Source organism: Choloepus didactylus, chromosome 6 (genome assembly GCF_015220235.1).
Source record: "Choloepus didactylus isolate mChoDid1 chromosome 6, mChoDid1.pri, whole genome shotgun sequence".
NCBI lineage: Eukaryota > Metazoa > Chordata > Mammalia > Pilosa > Megalonychidae > Choloepus > Choloepus didactylus.
Window position 1 is genome coordinate 3063640 of NC_051312.1, and position 19465 is coordinate 3083104.

The following is a 19465-nucleotide window of genomic DNA, read 5'->3' on the forward strand; positions in this document are numbered from 1 at the left end:
CCTTCAGGAGCGTCCTCGCCTTGTCCACACTGCGGGGCTGCGGCTGGGTGAGCAGGTGCCTGTGTGTGGGGCACGGGGACGAGGCTGGAGCGGAGGGGCGGTCACCGGGCCTCGGGGCCCACCTCAGCGTCCGGGGGAAAGGCACCCGGGGCCTGCCCTCCGCATCTGCTGAGCCCGTGGGCCCGTGGGCCCCAGTGGACAAGGCCAGCCGTGGTCAGTCTGTCCCGAAGGGCCATAGGGGTCCTAGGACCCAGCCCAGAAATGGAGGTGTGGGAGCCCCCAGCAGCCTGGAATATGGGGTTGCTCCCTCCTCACAAGTGGGGAAACCAAGGCCAGGCCACGGCTCACAGGGCAGAGCCAGGCCCAGCTCCCACTCCTGCAATGCCGGTGGCCCTGAGCCTCAGTTTCCCTCTTTGGGGGCTCGGCACCGTCTGCTACATGTGCAGGGGCGGCCTGGAGGCTCGGCCTTCGCCACCGGCCCCAGGCTCCCACCGCTAGTCCTCCCAGCCGGGAGCCCGAGAGGCCCCCCTCAGGAACCGTCATCTCGGCCTTGGGTTTGCCGCAGACCCCGGGGCCGGCCTCGGGCTGCCGGGTTGCATCACACACCAGCTCTCGGGCCAGCAGGAGGCCAAGGCCCCAGAGCAAGGCAAGGGGCGCAAGTCCGACTGGGCAGGCCGCCGCTGCCCCTCATGGGATCAAAGCAGCTCAGGGGGCCCCTCGGCCAACACGGACGGGGCCTCCGGGAGAGGCCGCTCAGGGCCGGGGCGGGCGTCACCAGAGGCCTTCAGCCTGCCCCCTTCACCCCGACTCGGGGGCCCCCCATCCCTTGTGGGAAGGAGCAGTGGAGGCCCTGGTTTCCGTGGTGGTGCTGGGACCTGCCCCCAAGGCAAGAAGGGGCACAGGCTCTGTGGGGGCAAAACGACTCAGAAGCTTGTCCGGAACCCTTCGGGGCTTGGAGCTCAGGCTGGGGAGACCCTGGGAAGGGAGAGAGTGCTTGGGGGCCTCGGCCGGGGGACGAGTCAAGGCGAGGAAGGTCACAGCCAGCCACACGCTCCCTTTGGGGCAGCGTCTCCGATTTGGGGCAGGAGTGGGAGCCCCAAAGGCAGGCCGGCCCCATCTCCCGGGCTGTGTGGCCTTGAGCAGGTTGCCCAGCCTCTCTGGGCCTCGGCTTCCTTGTCCACTCAATGAAACTGAGAGCACTGGGGTTGCTGTCAGTGATTGAAAATGTTAAAACCAGAGTGCATCGAGCACGGGGGAAGAGCATAAATGCCTGAAAATCTGAAAATCGGATGGGAGAGAAGGGAATGAGAACAGCCGAGAAACGGACAGGGAGCACCCCCAGATGCCAGGCCTGGCTCGGCCCTGCCGGCTCCTGATCCCTGGGGTCTGCGATCCCTCCCCCTGCTCCCCGTGGCTGTGCAGGAGTCCAGGTTTAAATCCACATCTTTTCCTTCCCTGCCTGGGGTCCCAAGAGGCTGCAGAGATCCTGGCCGGGGACCGGGGCTGGTTGGTAATTAGCAAGGCTTTTGGAAGGAAACGTATACAAATCACTTTTCTAGACGAAAATCAGCAAGAAGCCCATGTAATTCTTCTTAAACGTTCGGGGCCTTCTCTCCCTTGTTTTAATCAACAAGTTCCCAATAAGTCATTTCAGCGCGGCCATTACCGAGGGCCCCCGTCTCCCGGGGCTGCGGGGAGAAACGGGATCCCCCGGCTCTTTTGCTGAAAACACTTTTCTTGTTTTCCTTCCCCGGCGCGCTGGCTGCGGGCCAACTCGCCAGTTCCATTAGCTTAATGAGGGCTGACAGGCTGCGGCCAGCGTCCTCCTAATCTCCCCAGGATTTGAACGGGGTCCTCCCCAGCCGCCCGCCTCGCGCCCCAACTTCGCCGGCTCCGCACGTCTGTCTGCTCAGCCGGCCCCTCCCGGGACAGAGCGGGACAAAAATGCGTTTCTTCGCCCGCTCCTTGCCAGCGGCTCTGCAGGGGCAGTGATTCGGGGTGGCCGGGCCCAGGGGTACTAGCGCGGCCAGGGGACCCTTGATGTCGTGGGAGCTGATGAGGCCCCCAAAGCTCCGAGCTGCTAAGCTGGGGTGGGCTGCCCTGGGCCCTCGGTGGTTGCCTCCTTCTTGAGGAGATACCTTAATCCTCATCAGCTGCCTCTTCCTCTCCTGAGGACTTCGAAGGCCCCAGAATTTGCCAGAATGAGCTGAGGCCCAGCGTGGGAATCAGTTTGGGATTCTCACGTGCCCTCACCCAAGACACTGTCTGCTGTCCCTCCTCTTCCAGAGAAAGGCCCAGGCTCTTGGGGGCGGGGGGTGGGGGAGGGCCTGGGTCATGGGGCAGGGGTCCCCTTGGGCCAGGGCCAGCGGAGGACTGAGCCAGATATCCAAGGTTGGCAGCAGTCCCCACCTCCCACCCCCAAGAGCCCCTCTCTGCCGATGTCCAGCCTCGAGGCAGGGGTGCAGAGTTGAAGTTCTGGGGGCCTGGAGGATGGAGCGGGGAGGGACTGAGGACAAGGACCCCCGCCTTGGCTGTCCAGGGCCACGTCCAGTCTCAGCCCTTTCCCAGCAAACAGGGCCATTAGCAGCCGTCTGTGCACCCCAAAGTCCTCACCCCTCAAGGGGGCCTTGCCACCCCACCCCCACCCAGGCTCAGTCCTTCCTAAGTGTTAGTCACCAAGAGTTTTTAGCCAAAAAGTTGCTCCCGGATGCTGTCCATCAGCGTGGCCGGCATGACAGGACGGGGGGCGAGGATGGGGAGAAGACGTGGCCTTGGGGTGGGACGGACACATCTCTGCACATAACCTCTCCGAGCCTGGATTTTCTCTCCTGCAAATGGGGTCAATGCCAGTCAGCGGGAGGATGAAACAATGCTTGGAACCCTCCACCGGAGCCGCACGGCTGCTGCCAGCTGCCAGCACTGTCACCAGCACTTGCGGTTTTATGACTGCAGTCTGTAGGGCACTCTTCCTGGCTGGCACCATGGGCAACACACCCCCTCCCCAGCCTCCCCCTGCCCATCCACTCCTGTCCTCCTTGGGAACCCCAGCCTCCCGGGCTGCTTTCAGCTGCTGGAACAGTCTGAACCCCTCTTCCAGCCCCAGCCCCCACACTGTCCCTCCTACCCATCCCCCAGCCCCTCCTTGCCTCTACTGAGCCCTGGCTCTCATGGGGAGAACTTTCAGCCTCCCCGGATTGGGTCAGGTCCCCCGGGCACCCACTCTCTCCACTCCATGCAGTCCTCTGCAGAGGCCACCTGATTCACCAAGTGGCCATCTGTGGACAGAAGGACTGAGTGACTGTCCACCACCCCATGCACACAGCCCAGCTGCCCAGTTCCGAAACCTGGGCCACTTCTAACTGGCCTGGGGTCTCCACACTTTGGCTCTTCCAGCCCTGTGGCTTCTCCGGCCAAGTCGGCCTGGGTGGGAGCTGGGGGACGGGGCCATTCTGGGCTGCGATGGCCTCAGCAGGAGCCACTGTCATGCCGGGTTGTTCTGCTCCCAGCAAGCCCGTCTGTGCCACGTCTCCCTCCCACCCACCTGCTCCCTCCTTACAGCCCCCAGGGGTGAGGTTGATGGCATTGAGTGGCACTCATTAGAGGGTTTTCAGCTGATCTTGGGGGCTCTCTGGAGAAGCCAGGGGTGCCTGGAGGATGAGGTCCACTCAAATCTGTCCTCATTTGCTCCCCAATGCAGATGCCCACAAGGCTTGGTACAGCTTTCTTCAAAGACTTTTTCTCCCAGCAGCACTTTCCTCAGACACCACTGCCGCTCATTGGCACTGCTCTAGGGTGCCTGTGCTGCACCATCTTCCCCGTATCCTGGGAGGCTGCCCAGGACAGGGACTGGCACTATTCTCTCCTGCGTCCATCTCAGGCTCTGTTTATAGCAGGAGTTTGGGCATGAGAGTGGAGTGGAGTGGAGTGGAGTTGGGTTGGGCTGGACTGGGTTGAGCTGAGCTGAACGAGCTGAGTCACTTTTTCTGAGCCGAGTTGTATTGAATTGGGTTGAACTGAGCTAAGTTGAACTGAGTTGGGTTGAGTTGAGTTGCATTAAGCTGACCTGAGTTGAGTTAAGTTGAGCTGAGCTGGCATTGGTTGACTTGAGTTGAACTAAACTGAATTGAACTGAGTTGAATTGACTGAGTTGAGTTTGGCTTAATTGAGTTCATCTGAACTGAGTTAAACTTAGTGAGTCAAGTGGAGTTAATTTAAACTAAACTGAGCTGAGTTGAGCTCAGTTGAGTTGAGTTGGTGATTTGAGGTGGGTTGGGTTGAGTTGGTGATGTGGGTTGAGTTGGGTTGAGCTGGGTCAAGTGGAGTGAGCTGAGCTGGGTTGGGTTGAGTTGGTGATGTGGGTTGAGTTGGGTTGAGCTGGGTCGAGTAGAGTTGAGCTGAGCTGGGTTGGGTTGAGTTGGTGATGTGGGTTGAGTTGGGTTGGGCTGGGTTGAGTAGAGTTGAGCTGAGCTGGGTTGGGTTGAGTTGGTGATGTGGGTTGAGTTGGGTTGAGCTGGGTCGAGGAGAGTTGAGCTGAGCTGGGTTGGGTTGAGTTGGTGATGTGGGTTGAGTTGGGTTGGGCTGGGTCAAGTAGAGTTGAGCTGAGCTGGGTTGGGTTGAGTTGGTGATGTGGGTTGAGACGGGTTGAGCTGTGTCAAGTGGAGTGAGCTGAGCTGGGTTGGGTTGAGTTGGTGAGCTGAATTGAACAGCTAGCCTAGCTGATCTGTGCCAGGTGGCCTCTGGGCTCCAATAAGATGCTGTCATCCTGGGGAAGTGAGGGAACCTGAGGCTCTTCCCCAATACAACAAGAAAGGAGCCCAGTTGTAAACATTTGGAACCTGGTTTCTCTTGGCCCTGAGCAGTGTAATTAGGGGAGCTGTGTGGATCCAATTTGTCACTCCTGTGGAGCCTCCCACTGGAGGGGCAGTGGGTATGTCTTTAAGGACAGTGGCCTGGGGGGCAGATCACCTGGCTGAACTGGGCAGAGACCTGAGCAGGTGTGGGGGGGGAACAGCCAGGAGGGGAAGAACCTGTGCTCAGGAGCACGAGGGCCAGGGAGGGAGGGACCAGGGGCTCGAAGGAACTCCTGGGCCACCCTGGGACAAGTGCAGCTCCCAGAGGGCAGGGGGCTTAAGCCACTCAGCTGGTTCCAGAGCCAGAATTGGTGCCAGGACTCCAGAGCGAGCCTGCTCAGACGCAGGCTGAGACTGGACCTGTAAGGACCCTGCTTTGCAAAGAGCAGGGAACCCGGGCACCAAGGGGCCTGGGGCCTCGCCCATGGTCACCCAACTTCCCACAGCTCCAGGCCGCCCCTCCTGTGACTTGCGCTCTGGTCTCTGCCTGGCCCAGCCACCCCTCACCTGTCTCTCAGGGCAGCTCTGCCACACCAGGCACCCCTCTGCTCTGCACTGCCCAGGAAATGACAGCTGGCCTGGTATCTTTTCAAATACTTTTCAGATCATGATTGGGTATAATAATTCACAAGTGGATTATAAACACATTTTCCCTGGGTGTTTGGGACAGGGCGAATGGCAGGCCCAGCTGGCAGGGCTATTCCTGCTGTCCATTTGAGCGTGTGAGCGGAAGGTGACGCCCATGGCCGCCCACCCCCTCAAGCTGGGACCTGGGTCCAGGTACACGCAACATCCACAGCCTCAGGGGTGCCCTGCCCCTCTTGGCCTGGGGGTCTCCACCCGCCCCCTCCTTCAGTGAGTTTGCCAGGCTCTGCCCCAGTGCCTAGTGGAGCCAGGCCTGGGAGATGTCATGGGCCCCACGGCCCGGCCCCCGGGTGGGTGGAAGCAGGAAACAAGACGGGCGCTGAGCGTGAAACTGCCCACCTGCCCGCCATCATTGATTACCATCGGTGGTCAGTGCTCCGGGGAGAGCAGGAAGTGGTGGGGGGCCTGTGGGAGACCTCCCTGGGGAGGGACACGGTGGGCTCAATGGAAGGGGAGTGGATAGAAGGGAGGTAATGGAGAAATGATGGGAGATTGCAGCCTGCTCGAGGGCTCCCACGGGTGGGCATGAAGGGCCCTGGTTGTGACGGGGGTTTGGTGGGCACAGGGGCTGCAGTGGGAGAAGAGGCTGCTCAGAGGGCCCCAGAAGTCACCTCTCCACCATCAGCTCCAGCCCAGACCCACCGTGGGGCCACCCCTGGCCCAGTTCAGGGCTGTTCCTGCTCAGTGTCTGGAACTTTCCTTCCTTTCTCCACTGGAGCTTGCTGCATCCTTGACTTCCCAGGCCGGGGCTGGGCCAGGCTGAGAGGCTTTTTCCACCCAGCCATGCACTGTTTTTCCCGAAGCGGGCATGCTTTTGCCGGAAGCCGCTGAGCCCTGCAGGCCGAGCAGGGCTGGTTTGAATTACTGAGATTGCACAACACTCGCCCCGCGCTGGGCTATTTCTGTCTGACGGAGCTCCTGGCTCAGCCACAGACTTTTCCCGCGTAGCCAGAGCTGCAGGCTGGAGTCGGCCCGAGGAGGCTGGGGGACGGGTTGAGGGTGGGCCAGGAGACCCCTGCCAGCCCAGACGGGCAGCCCATGGACACGGAGTCCAGTCTGCCCCCGAGAAGCCTGGGCACGGGTGTCCGTCCACTGCCGGAGCCCTGGGAGGGACAAACCCGGCCAGCACTCGAGCCCCTGGCCAGCAGCCCGAGCTGCGACGAGGCAGGTCCCGGGCACATGAGTGAGAGACGGAAGTGGGCTGCAGGAGGGCTGTCCCTGCACGGCGGCCAGGAGCAGGGCCCCGGGTGCCAGGTGAGGCAGGGTCGGAACTGAGTGCTGTGCCAAGCCCGGCCCCCTCCTCCGTGGACGGGACACAACTAAGCTCAGCCCCAGGTCTGCCGTGCGATCAAAATCACTGCTCCTTGCCGAGCACTCGGGCCAGACGCGGCCTGCCCTCCACGATGGCTGCCCCGGGGGGTGTTCATTCCCCGCACAGCCAGCCTGGGGTCCAAGGCCCTGGGGAAGGGGCAGGACTGCAGCCAGGTGTCCCACGTGTTTTATTTCCTGAAGTAAGAAAATTCTTTCAGATGATTATAAAGTATTGAAAATCAGTGCTGTCTGTAGTATATAGAAAGAGTAGATTTGTTTTCCCCCAGCAGGCCTTTTTGAAAACTTTTCCTTTTTCTGAGTCCTTCCTGCCAAGCTTCTGTGGGGGGATTCTCTCGGTCATTCATTCAATGCCCCCCGACCCCCAAGTGCCCCCAGAGTTCCCTGAATGAGTGTTGGGCCCGGATGAGGGCAGCAAAAGGGAGCAAACCAGCCCACGGCGTGGTCAACAGCAGTCCTCTGCTGGCTATTCAATGGTTTCTGCTCTTACCATCACTTTTGGCTTCCTTTTGCTCCCAGCAGCTTGATTTGTTCTTTTTCAAGCTTCTTAAGGTGGAAACTTAGATCCCTGATTGGAGGCCTTTGGTCTCTGAATATAACCATTTAATGCTATACATTTCCCTCTGAGAACGGCTTTAGCTGCAGCCCTCCAAACTTAATGTATTTGCTTTTTCATTTGATTCAAATGTTCTCTCATTTCCTGTGTGATTTCTTCTTTGAGGAAGGGATTACTTAGAAGTGTGTTGCTTCGTTTCCAACCATAAGGGAATTTTCCAAGCATATTTTTGTTGTCAGTTTCTAATTTAATTTCTTTGTGGTCACAGAACATACTTCGGGGGAGTCAAGCTGTGTAAATCCACTGAGATTTACTTCACAGCCCAGAATCCGGTCTACCTTGGCAATGTTCTGTGTGTGCTGGAAAAGAAGGTGTGCTCTGCTTGGGTGGAGCAGTTTTTCATGTTCATTGTGTTACCTGTGTCAGCTCAGGTGCTGGAGAAGCAAATTCTGAAATGGCAGGAAGAAATGTGAAAGGAAGGGGGTAAGGAACAGAACTGGGCAGGGAGAGCCAGAGATTGGACAGAACCTCACCAACCCAGTGGGAGCTACGAACAGAGCTGACCCCACCGTGCCCAGCACTGGGCAGAGAGCTTGGCCTTGAGGGGCTGGAGCTGTGGCAGGAAACCCCCCACCAGTGCCTTCCTGGGAGCCACGGGTCACGTTCCTTCTTGCCCCTCCAGAGGTTTACAGTGTTGTCAATGTTCTACATCCTTTTGACGATTTTCCGTTGGTTCTGTCAGTTCCTGGGAGAGGAGGGTTGAAAGCTCCAGTTGTAACCATGAATTTGTTCACCTCCTCCGCTCAGTTCCATCAGCTCTCACCTTATGTATTTTGAAGTCTGTTATTAGATCCATAAATGTTTAGGATTAGAAGTTTCTCTTGATGAATTGACCCCTTTATCATTACAAAACTACTCTCTTTATCCCTAGAATTAGCCCTTGTTCTCAAGTCTACTTCGTCAGATGTTACTAGAGCCTCTCCAGCTTTTTTTCAACTAGCTCTCTCGAGGTACAACTTACATATCACAAAATCCACCAATTTTAAGTGTATAATCCAGCAATTTTTAGGGAGAGTAAATTGTGCAACCATCACCACAATCCAGTTTTGGAAATTTTCCATTGCCCCCAAAATTTCCCTTGAGCCCAGCCACAGTCAGTCCCCACTCCCAGCCCACCCACAGCCCCAGACAAACACTGAGCTGCCTCTGCCTCCATAAATTTACCTTTTCTGGACTTTTCCTATAAATGGAATCATACCATATATATGTTGTTTTCTGGGTCTCGCATCTTGCACTGGCAAAGCGTGTTGGAGCCTCTCCATGCTGTAGCGTGTCTCATGCACCATCCTGTGCCGTGGCTGCGGCATGGTTTGTCTATTCACCAGTTGTCGGGTTGTTTGGTCTTTTATGAATAATGCCTCCATGAATATCGTGTTCAAGCTTTTGTGCTAGTTTTCCATGACAACTGTAACAGATTGCCACAAATCTCACGTAAAACCACACAATTTATTATCTTACTGTTCTTCTGGTCAGGAGTCCGAGAGACACCTGAAGGCTAAAACCGAGGGGCCTGCTAGGCAGTGTTCCTTCCGGAGGCTCTGCGGGGGGGACCGTTGCCTGGGCATCTCCGGCTTCTGGAGGCCACCTGCACTCCTGGCTCGTGGTCCCCCCCAACCTCAGAGCCAGGATGTGCAACCCTCTGACCGTTTTCTGTGGTCACGTCCCCCGGTTTTCTGTGGTCACATCCCCCGCTGGCCACAGCTAGGAGATGTTCTCTGCTCTTCAGGGCTCAAGGATTTCAGAGGCCCCCTCACCCCAGATAATCCAGGATCAGGGCCCTGTCCTGAGGCCCATAAACTTAGTCTCAGCGGCTGGGTGCCTGTCACCGTGCGAGCAGCCAGTTCACAGCTGCGGGGCACGAGGACAGCTGGGTGGGTGGGGGTGTTATTTCACTCACCATGGAAGTAGGTATTCACAACCCACAAAATGGACAAAGAATTGTTAAAACATGTGTACATATAGATAAAGAACTACAAGAAAACACCTGAGCAAAGCTGGGCAAAAGTCTCGCTCAGGCCCACGTGGTAGAGGGGGCACGCGTGGCCGGTGTGCACGGAAGGTGCCATTAACACTCATTTCCCTGGGGGGGGCTACCGAGTGTGATCATTGCACGTGGGCAAGGATGGGGGTGCCTCCCACACTCCTGGGGGGCAGGCCCAGTGGGCTGCCGCTTCGGCGGGTGGAGCTGTAGCACCCCCGGCTCCCGCACTTGCACCCAGTGGCCCGGCAGTCCCGCTCCTGGGGCTCCGTCCAGGGGAGGTGCTGCCCACGCACGGCTCAGCGCCGGCCACGTGCACAGACTCCAGGCAAGCGGCCATGTGCCCTCTGGCAGGAGGGAGAGGGGCGGGCTGGGGGTGGCTGTACAGAGGACGGTTTTAGAACAGGCAGCGGCAATGCACAATGGTGGCACTCACCCGTGGGGGTGAGTCTTGGCACGGCAAGGCCGAGGAAACGCATAATGCATCTATACGGTTTAAATATGAAAAATTTTAAATGTGTACTTTTAGGGGGAATGCATAAGGATTCAGCAAAATTATATAAAATGGAAGCAAGAGAGTGAATAGTTTGGGGTCCGGCTGACAGCAACTCCAGGTGGGGGGGGCAGCTGAGTTGGGGGCTGTGGGGTCCCCCTTTTGTTCTGAGCAGTGCAGTGAGTTCCCGGGGGGCTTTCTACATTATTAAAAAATAATAATAATAATTATCCAGCACTGTACAAATACAATTATACATCTCAGCTAAGTGAGATTTATTCCAGATACACCAGGCTGGTTCAATATTCAAAATTCAATTAACTCTGTCCAGCACATCATCTGGCTAATGAAGGAAAATCAGAGGGCCACCTCAGTGGGTGCAGAAAGAGCGTTTTGCAGATCCAACCCCCACCGTGACAAAAGCTCTCGGCACCCCCGGAGCAGAGGGGAACTTCCACAGTGTGACAGAGCACGCCCAGGGCACCGGACTCCACGGGGGACGGCCGCGTGGAGCGCTTCGCCCCGAAGTCCAGGAGCGAAGCGAGGATGCCCAGCCTCTCCACTGTAGAAGGTCGTTCTGGAAGCCCAGGGCAGCCAGGCAGAAAGAAGAAATGAGGCTTCCAGCCCGGAAAGGAAGAAACAAAACTGTCCCTGTTTGTGGCTAACGTGACCTTCTATGTAGAAAATCTCAAGGAACCATCACCGAAAGCTCCAACTCAGCCGAGAGGGGGGCAAGCCCGCAGGCCCCGAGAGCAGCACGTCGCCGTCACCGCGTTTCGCTGTATTAGTAACAAACATGCGGGGGCTGATGCCGTAAACACAGTCAATGCCGTTTATAATTTCTCCTCCATGGAATATGAAATACTTGGTTAAAAATTTCACAGTTTTGTTGAATTTGAGGGGCTGGGGGAGTGGGTGTGGGGGCAGAGGCTGGAGGGATGTTTATTTTCCCTCCTCTGGCCTCGCAGGCCCGGCGAACAAGCCCTCCCTTGTCCCAGGCGGGAGGAAGGCGCACCGGAAGGGGTTAAGGGCTGGCCGGGGCGGGTGGGGGTCGTGGGGGTGAGGAGGGTGGGCGGCCCTCGCCTGGTGGAGCCCTGCAGCTGGGCGACGGGCCAGGGCCGCTGTGTTTTCCAGCTCCGAGCGGGGGGCGCAGGCACGGGTGGGCCGGGCCTGTCCCCTGCTGCGCGGCCCCCAGCCCCAGCCGCCTGGCGTAGCCCCGTCACCCACGAGGAAGCCTCCCCCCACCCCCGTGTTCTGGGGTCTGCTCTGGACCGAGGCCCCGGGGCCGGCCGTGGGGCTGTGTCCCCAACCTGGAGCCGAGCAGGCAGCTGGCGCAGGCCACGGCTGTTTTGAGCAAAGTGCTGTCGTGGCAGCCCTGGTCTCCATGAGGGCCCTGAGAGGAGGGGTCCTGCTCTGTGACCCCCGGCCATGCCCAGCTCTGCCCAAAGCACCTCGGGCCCTGCTCCCCACTCAGGGCCCTGGAGGCAGTGGCTGGGCCCCGGGACCACCCTGCCAGGCCTTGGGGCCAGGGGGTGTCCACAGGGGGCTGGGACTGGGGCAGAGGTGGTCAGGGGTCGGCAGGGATGGTGGCCCAGAGCTCCAGGAAAAGGGCAGGCAGAGGCTGGACTGGCCAGCACCCACCAGCTGCCCGCCCCTCCCCTAGCAGCACTTTCCAGGCACTTTCAGGAATAGGTGTGGGGTGGGTGGGCACCGAGGGACCCAGGCCCGATGGCAAGGAGGCTCAACCATTCCTGGAGGGGTGCTGGCCTGTGAGTCTGTGTGCAGCAAGCCTGTGTGTGTGCACAAGCGAGTGTGCAAGCCCTGGGCAGGTGTGGGTGCATATGTACACCCATAGGTATGTGTGCACAGGTGTGTGTGTACACCCCCCCAGGTATCCATGCATGCATGAGTGTGCGCGCCCATGGCGGGTATGCATGGGTGTGTGCACACACCAGTGTCAGTGCACGTGTACACACGAGCCTTGGAGTTTGCACAGGTGTGCCCTGGTGTGCCCTCAAATCCATGTCTGCTCAGAACTTCCTGCCTCTGGCTTTTCCCCTGTGACCTCCTGACCCTCCCCTGCCCCGGAAGCCGGCCCCCCAGGGACCCCCACACCTGCCCAGCTCACCCCCAGGCAGCCGCGGGGACTCCCGGCTGTGGGTTTGACCTGCCCGGGAACAGTGGGCCCCTCCATGTGCTCAGCCCCCGAGGCCACTGAGCCTGGGCTGCGGGCCCCCCTTCAGGGCGGTGGGGGATGTCGGTGATGAGCCCCCACAGAGACGTTGACAGGTCACCTCAGCAGCGAGCCGATGAGCAAACACGTGAGCCGGTGAGTGAGCAAATTCACAAGGGAGCAGTGAGGTGGGCAAGTGCGTGCGTGAGCGAGCCGGAGGGTGGAGGCAGCCCCGGGGCCATGTGGCTGCTCCCCCAGGCCAGGCCCCCCACAGGTGTCCCCCCACTGGGCCGCGTCTTCCCGTCTGCCTTTCCCAGGAGGGTCCATCTTCCACGAGGAGACCACAGGCCAGCAGGCGGCCGCGCAGGGCCCAAGGCACCCCACAGCGCCCAGCGGCCATTGTCCTCTGGCCAGTGGGCCCCAAGGCCTGCGGCCCACTGTCTGGCCCTCCACCTGCCCGCCCCTGGGGCAGAGTGACTGGAAGGGGCAGCTGGCAGCAGCCCAGGCCAAACCCAGCACAGAGAGAGCTCGCCCCCGGGGCCAGCCAGGGCCCCCTCTTGGACTGCCCAGCGGGCGCCGTGCCCCCTCCCCAACAGGCAGAGCCGGCCAGGGTGGCAGCCTCCAGCACAGGCCAAGTGGAGCTGAGGGTGGGCCCTGGCTCCCCAAATCACCCCGCTTTTCCTGGGTCCGGCCCGGCCTGTTTGGCTGCAGGGGCCTTGGCTTTACTCAGGGGTGTGAGGGGGAGGCTCAGGTGGCTCAGTGGCTTCGGGAGGCCTGGGAGAGGGGGGCCGGGGGCCCTGGGCATCCGGGGTGACCCCACAGTCTGTCCAGGCCTCTACACTCGACTGTGTGCATGTGTACGTGACATCTGTTGTGTTTGAGTGTCTGTGGGAACACGGGAGTGTGTGACTCGCTGTGTACACAAAAGTATGCAGATGTTTGTATGGAAATGTGCAAGTGTGTTCTGGTGTGTGTGTGTGAGAGTGTGTGCGTGTACAAAAAGTAAGCGTGAGCATGCATGTGTGTATCAGTGTGTAAGTGTGCACATGGAGTGTGTGGGCAAGTACATACATGTGAGAGTATGCTTTGTGAGAACCGGTGAGTGTGCAAATATACGTATATACGTGTACTGATGTGCGTCTGAGGGGGGGTGTGTCGGGAGCATGTGTGTGTGTGTAAGGGAGCGTGTGTGCGAGTGCTGATGTGCGTGTTGCCTCCCCGTTTGCACAGACGTGCACTAGCATCCCACGCCGTAGCTCCCAAGTCAAGTCCAAGCAGACGCCCGGGCCGAGCCCCGCACCCCTTCTCCTGTCCTGCCTGCCCCCGTCTCGGGTGGTGCCCGGGGCCACGTGGGCAGAGTCCGGGCCCCGGCTGCGAGCCCAGGAAGGCCGGGGCATGCGGTGCCATGCCCCCGGGACCTGGGCTGAGTCCTGCTGGGCCTGTGGCTGGGGCCGCCCCTGGGACCAGCCTCACCTGTCAGCCAGAGCAGGCCCCAGCGCACCTGTCTGGGAGCAGAACCCACTCCCCACCTCCCTGCCACCCAGGCCACCCCCAATCAGGGCAGACAGAGCCTCTTGCCCCAGGCCCCAAGCTCCAGCTGCTGGCCCCGAAGCTCACCTGCAGCTTTCCAGCCAGGGGACCCCAAAGATGTGACTGCTGGGTGGGGCCTGGGAATGGAGGGAGGGAGACAGGCCCCACCTGCCCGCAGCCCCCGACCTGATCCCACTGCCTCATCCACGAGCCACCCCAAACCTCACGGTCAGAATGGGGCCCTCCATCCGCAGGCCTTGCTGACCACTGGGGGTGGGCTCAGAGCCCCCCACCCCTCCCTGGGACGGCACAGCACCCCTCTGCGGAGGGCCCCTCTGCCAGCCAGAGCCCCTGGGGACATAGAGGGTCCTTCTTCGAGGGCGGCACCAGGGCCCCCCACCCCCAGGCTCCCACAGTGGCCGGTCAGCTCGGGCTTCTTGGTCTGGGGGAGTTGCCGGGTGCCGAGTGTGGGCAGACGGGCCCGTGCACCCCAGAGTGCAGGTGGGGACGCAGGGGTGTGCGGGTACACAGACAAGCCTAGGGGTGCTGGGTTCCGGACCCCAGGACCTCCAACTTCGCTGTCTTCAGAATTCTCCTGGCCTTCTTGAGCCCCGTGTATTTTCATCACTAGTTTAAAATTAGTTTGTCAATTTCCAAAAGAAATGCTCGGCTGTCGATTGGGACCACTTTCAACTCATACCTTAACTTGAGGAGAATTAGCATCTTACAGACCCCGAGGCTTTCAGTGGGGTTCCTTTTCCTCCCTCGAAGAACTTCATCGTCTTTAATTTCTCTCGCTGGTATTTTGCACTTTTTCTGTGACGATCTCTTGCCCATCTTTTGAGATTTTTTCTTGGGTATTCTATGATTTTCTGCTATGATAATTGACATTTTTTATTTCCTTTTCTAATTGTTAGCAGTCTATAGAAATTAACTGGCTTTTCTATATTTGTCCTTCAGACCCGCACTCTTGCTATAAATGCATTTATTAATTCTAAGAGTTCATGAAAGATTGTTTTGGATTTTCTACATGCATGATTATGTCATCTGCAAATAATGGCAGTTTAATTTTTCAGTGTGCGCTGACGGGCAAGGAGCTAGCAATGCTGGGGGAGGTCTCCCTGCTGCCCCCACCCAGAGGACGCTGTGGGTTGTTCGCCGTCATGAGGCTCATTTGGGTTTTTGGTTGGTTGCTTGGTTGGTAGATAACAGAATTTCCTTCTTTCTAGTTTGCTGAGAGTTGTGTTTTTAATTATGAACGGATCTCGAGTTTTATCAAATGCTTTTCTGCATCTTTTGACTTGATTATATGTTTTTTCTTTTATGTTCTATTGATGTGGCGAATTACGTTGATTGATTTTCAAATGTTAAATCAACGTTGCTTAACTGGGCTGAACCGCACCGGGTCATGCTCTACACACGGTGTTGGATTCCATTTGCTGACGTTTCGTTTGGGATACTTGCATCTCTCATCATGAGAGAGAGCGGCCTGTGATTTTTCTTTCAGAAATATCCTTGTCAGCCTGCCTCCCTTTTTCACCTTTTTTAAATGGATCTGTATGAAAATGGTGTATTTCTTTCTTAAAAGTGTGGGAGAGTTTACTGGTGGAGCCATCTGGGCTTATAGCTCTCTTTACGGGAAAGATCATTAAAACTCCAAATTTAATTTATTTAATAAATAGAGGGCAATTCAGATTTTCTGTTTCTCCTTGAGTCAGCTTCCATATGTTGGGCTTTTAAAGAATTAGTCTATTTTATCTAAATTATCAAAATTATTGTTCATAGTACTCTCTAAATTGATTTTCCAATGAGCACAGTCTACAGAGGCCTGTTTTATTTTTAATTCCTGACACTGGTAATTTGTGCTCCTCCCCCCACCCCCACCCCAATCAATGTTGCCAAAAAAAAAAAAATTCAATTTTATTAGTCTCCTCAGAGAACCAGATTTTGACTTTGCTGATTTTCTCTAACGTACATTCGGTTTTGTTTTTTATTTCATTGAGTCTTGTTCTTGCCTTTATGATCTCTTTCTTTCTACTTTGGGCATAATTTGCTATTTTTCTAACTTCTTGAATATATTTCAGCCTTTCCTTTTTTTCCCCTAATATATGCATTTAAGGCCATAAATTTTCCTCTGAGCACTTATTTAGCTGTACCCCCTAAGCACTTACTTAGCTATAAGTTTTGATGTGCTCCTTTTTTATCAGCATTCAATTAACAATATTTTCCTTTCCTTGTTAGATTTCTTCTCTGACCCTTGGGTTATTTAGAAATGTGTTGCTTAATTTCCAAAGCATTTGGGGATTTTCTAGTTATCTTTTGGTTATTGAATTCTAGCATAATTTCGCTGTGGTCAAAGAACATACTTATATGATGAAATGTCTTTGAAATTTGTTGGAACTCGCTTTAAAGCCCAGCATATGGTCTCTTTTGGTAGTTGTTCCATTGCTCTTGAAAAACATAGGCGTTCTCCGGTCATCGAGCCAACTGGGCCGAGCGGTTGCTCAGGTTTTCTTCTCTGGGTCTCGACTGATGATTTAACTGTTTGTTCTCTCCACTCCCAACAGAAGCGTGCAAAAATCTACCACCAAGGTGGATTTTCTACATTACCGTTCAGTTCTGCCAGATTCTGTTTTCTATATCTTAAGGTTGTATTTTTAGGTGCACATGGATTTAGAATTGCTGTCTTTCTGCTGGGTTGGCCACTTTTCAAATTATGAAATATTCCTCTTTGTCTCTGGGACTACCGAAGGCTACTCTCTCTCACATTAGTTTACTTTATACTGGTTTTCTTTTGTCTCTTTTGTGATATATCTTTTTCTATTGTTTTATGGTCAACCTTTCTGTTCATTCTATTTGCAAGTGAATTTACAAGAAGCATATGGTTGTCTTTTAACCCCGACAGACAACCTCGATCTGTTCGTTGGAATCTTTACTCCATCTGGGTCCACCTACTCGTCTCTCTTGCACTTTTCATTTCTTCCATCTCTTCCTTCTTATCTCTTTTCCTACCTCTTTCAGATTAATCAAATATTTTTATTATTTAATTTTTACCCTCTTTCAGCTTGCTAATGCTGCACTCTTTTAGAATCCGTTAGTGGGCACCTGGAGATGAGGAAACACATCCTTGACTCCTTAGCATCTGCCTCAAAGTAGTACTTTTCCCACTTTCCTGACAGCGCAGAGACCATCCAACACCTTAACTCTGTTTAGGCCTCTTGCCCTTTATCTACTGAGATGATGTAGTTTAGTTTTGCATCTACATGAAACCCAGGGAGCATCAGTGCTCTTGGTTCAAGGAGCTAGTAGGAATGCACGGTTGCTTGCGTGACTCCCTCTTCTCGAGCCCTCCCTTCCCGTGGACATTTCCCTCCACCTGGGGAGCGCCCCGAGTGGGGACAGAGCACCCGTGGTCTGCGTTCACCTCCCTTTTTAAGGACGCAATGGCGGATGTAGAAGAATGAGTTGGTGCTTCTTTCCCTGAGCCCTTTAAAGACGTCACCTGGTCCCGTCCTCTCAGTTGAAACATCGGCCGTAGAGGCCATGGGCCCCTGCCTTCGAGGGCATCCCGTGCATCGGCTTTCAGCGGTTTCGCTGTCCCATTCCCGGGTGTCGCGCTTACTTTCTGTCCATCCTACTCGGGATGCCAGGAGCTGCTGGAATCTGTGGCCTGGGCTCTTGTACCATTTTGGAAAATTCTCAGCCATGGTTCCCTCAAAATTATTTCTTCCCTATTTTCTGTCTCCCTCCCTCTGAGGCTCCAAATACACATGAACTAGAATTTTAACCATATCCCATACGTCTTACTTTATATCGTTTTTTGTTTTTTTTTTTAATTCCAATTTCTCTTTGTGCGTCGACCTGGCTGTTTTTTACTGACCTATCTTCCAGTTCATAAATATTCTTTTCTGCAGCCATCGCATTCATAATTTCCATTATTGTTCTTTCTGTTCTTGAATTTCCATTTTGTCCTTTCTTATAGAGGTTTTATTTCTCTAGTGAAATTCTCCATCTTTCCACCTATTTTCTTGGACATATTTATCATAGTTATTTTAAAGACCTCATCTAAAAATGCCGAAGGAAAACCACAATCATTTATTTGCTCCTGCTCCTCTGGGCCGGCGCGCCGGGCTGCTCAGAGGGTGGTCCAGTCTGGGCTCACCCAGGCAGCAGCCCTCAGGGGGCCACCCAGTGGGGACAGGGGTCTTGTATCGACCCCAGGGCTCCCCTTCCCGGGGCCTTCCCAGCAGGCCAGCTCCACCTTGTCCACGCGGAAGCCACAGAGGTCAGGCCCAGAACTCGCACCGTGCGTCTTCCGGCACGTTCCGTGGGTCGGAGCAAATAACAGCCAGGCCTCTGGTGCAGTGGGAAGCACAGCAAAGAGCTCGCCACAGCCTGCCCCGGACACTAAACGTCTCACCCAGTCACCGACGGCACCAGCAGCAGTTTCCTCTCTGCTTCCCTGCCTCCCCCTGGCACCCGGGACCAAGCCAGGCCGGACGTCTTAGGATTTGCATACGGCAGGACCCCACCTCTAAGTCCCAATTTCATTATCGGCTATCAGTGGCTGCATGACAAGTCACCCCTAAATCGGGTGATTTACAACACCTCTGGGGGGAAGATAATGAAGGGGTGGGGAGTGAGAGCTGAAGGGGACGCGGCTTCTTTTTGAGACAGTGACACGTTCCAAAGCCCACAGTGCCGATGACGACGTGTGTCAGTGAATTTCCCACAACCGCTGAATCATTGATTCAAATGGGTGAATTGTGGGGTATGTGGGTTATAGCCCAGGACAGCTGCTACCAACCAGCTGTGTTCCTTGCCCACACGTCGGGGTGGGGCTCAGCCGGGTGGTTGTTCGCTGGCCCTGCTCATGTCCCTGCTGGGGCTGCCGACCCCAGGAGGCTCGAGCCGGCCGCATGGGCAGTGGCGGCCTCCCCCCACCCCCCGCCGACATCCGGAGTTTGGCGCCGGCTCTCAGCTCGGGGCCCCTCTAGCTCCACCCCACGCTGGTACACAGGGCCGCGTTCCAGCACGCACGAGCAGGTGCACAGGGTCCTGCACCCCAGACCCGGAGGCCATGTGGCGCAGCGACCACAGTGCTCCTTGTTCTTTCAATCCCAGTAAGTCGCGGGGTCGGCCCGAATTCCAGTCTTGGGGAAACGGGCTCCATGTCTTGACATGAGTTGCTCCAAGCTCTCAGACACCTTCAGGTTGCCTGGGGGGTCATCCCCCTTTGGTTTTCAGTCTTCTGTGCATGAAAAAATGCAGAGGGTCAGTCGCTCTGTTCGCTTCAGCTTTGCTCCTAGCACACAGGAGGGATGTGGAAGGGCCTCTCGTTGCAGCCGGGGCTTGACAGGGGTCGATGAAAGCTTGACGTGTTTCCTGGGGACCCTCGTCCTGGTGGATTACGAGCCCCAGTCTTGTCTCTCGGTGACAGGAGTAGGCCAAATGCTCTCCTGAGCTCTCCTGAGCTCTCCCAGCTCCCAGCAGCCCCTTTGCTTCTGGCTCCCAGCTGAGGAGCTTCTGGGAGCTTCAAGGGGAAAGGGTGTGGGAGAGGCTCATGGCTCAGGTCCCTGTGCCACCAGCTTCTCGCCCCACATGTCCCGGGCATCTCAGTGGCCTGGACTCCGTATTTCCATGCCAGCCCTGAGCCACAGCTCCCTGCAGGTCCTCCTCCCACGGTGAAGGGACAGAGGCTCGGTTCGGAGGTGACGAGGCAGCCTCGGGTGCGGGTCACTCCATCCACACCCCCTTCCCAGGACCGCAGCCCTTCGGGGTTCCGTCCCTCTCCGAGGCCTGCGGAGAGCCCTTGTGTTGCCGCCGTGCCTCAGCTGATCTGGTTTTTATC

At 56.5% G+C, this 19465-nt stretch overlaps 1 protein-coding gene across 1 annotated transcript in view; it reads left to right on the plus strand.

The window, feature by feature from the left end:
• Window positions 1–19465, plus strand: part of KCNQ1 (potassium voltage-gated channel subfamily Q member 1) — a 277922-nt gene that overhangs the window by 191564 nt on the left and 66893 nt on the right.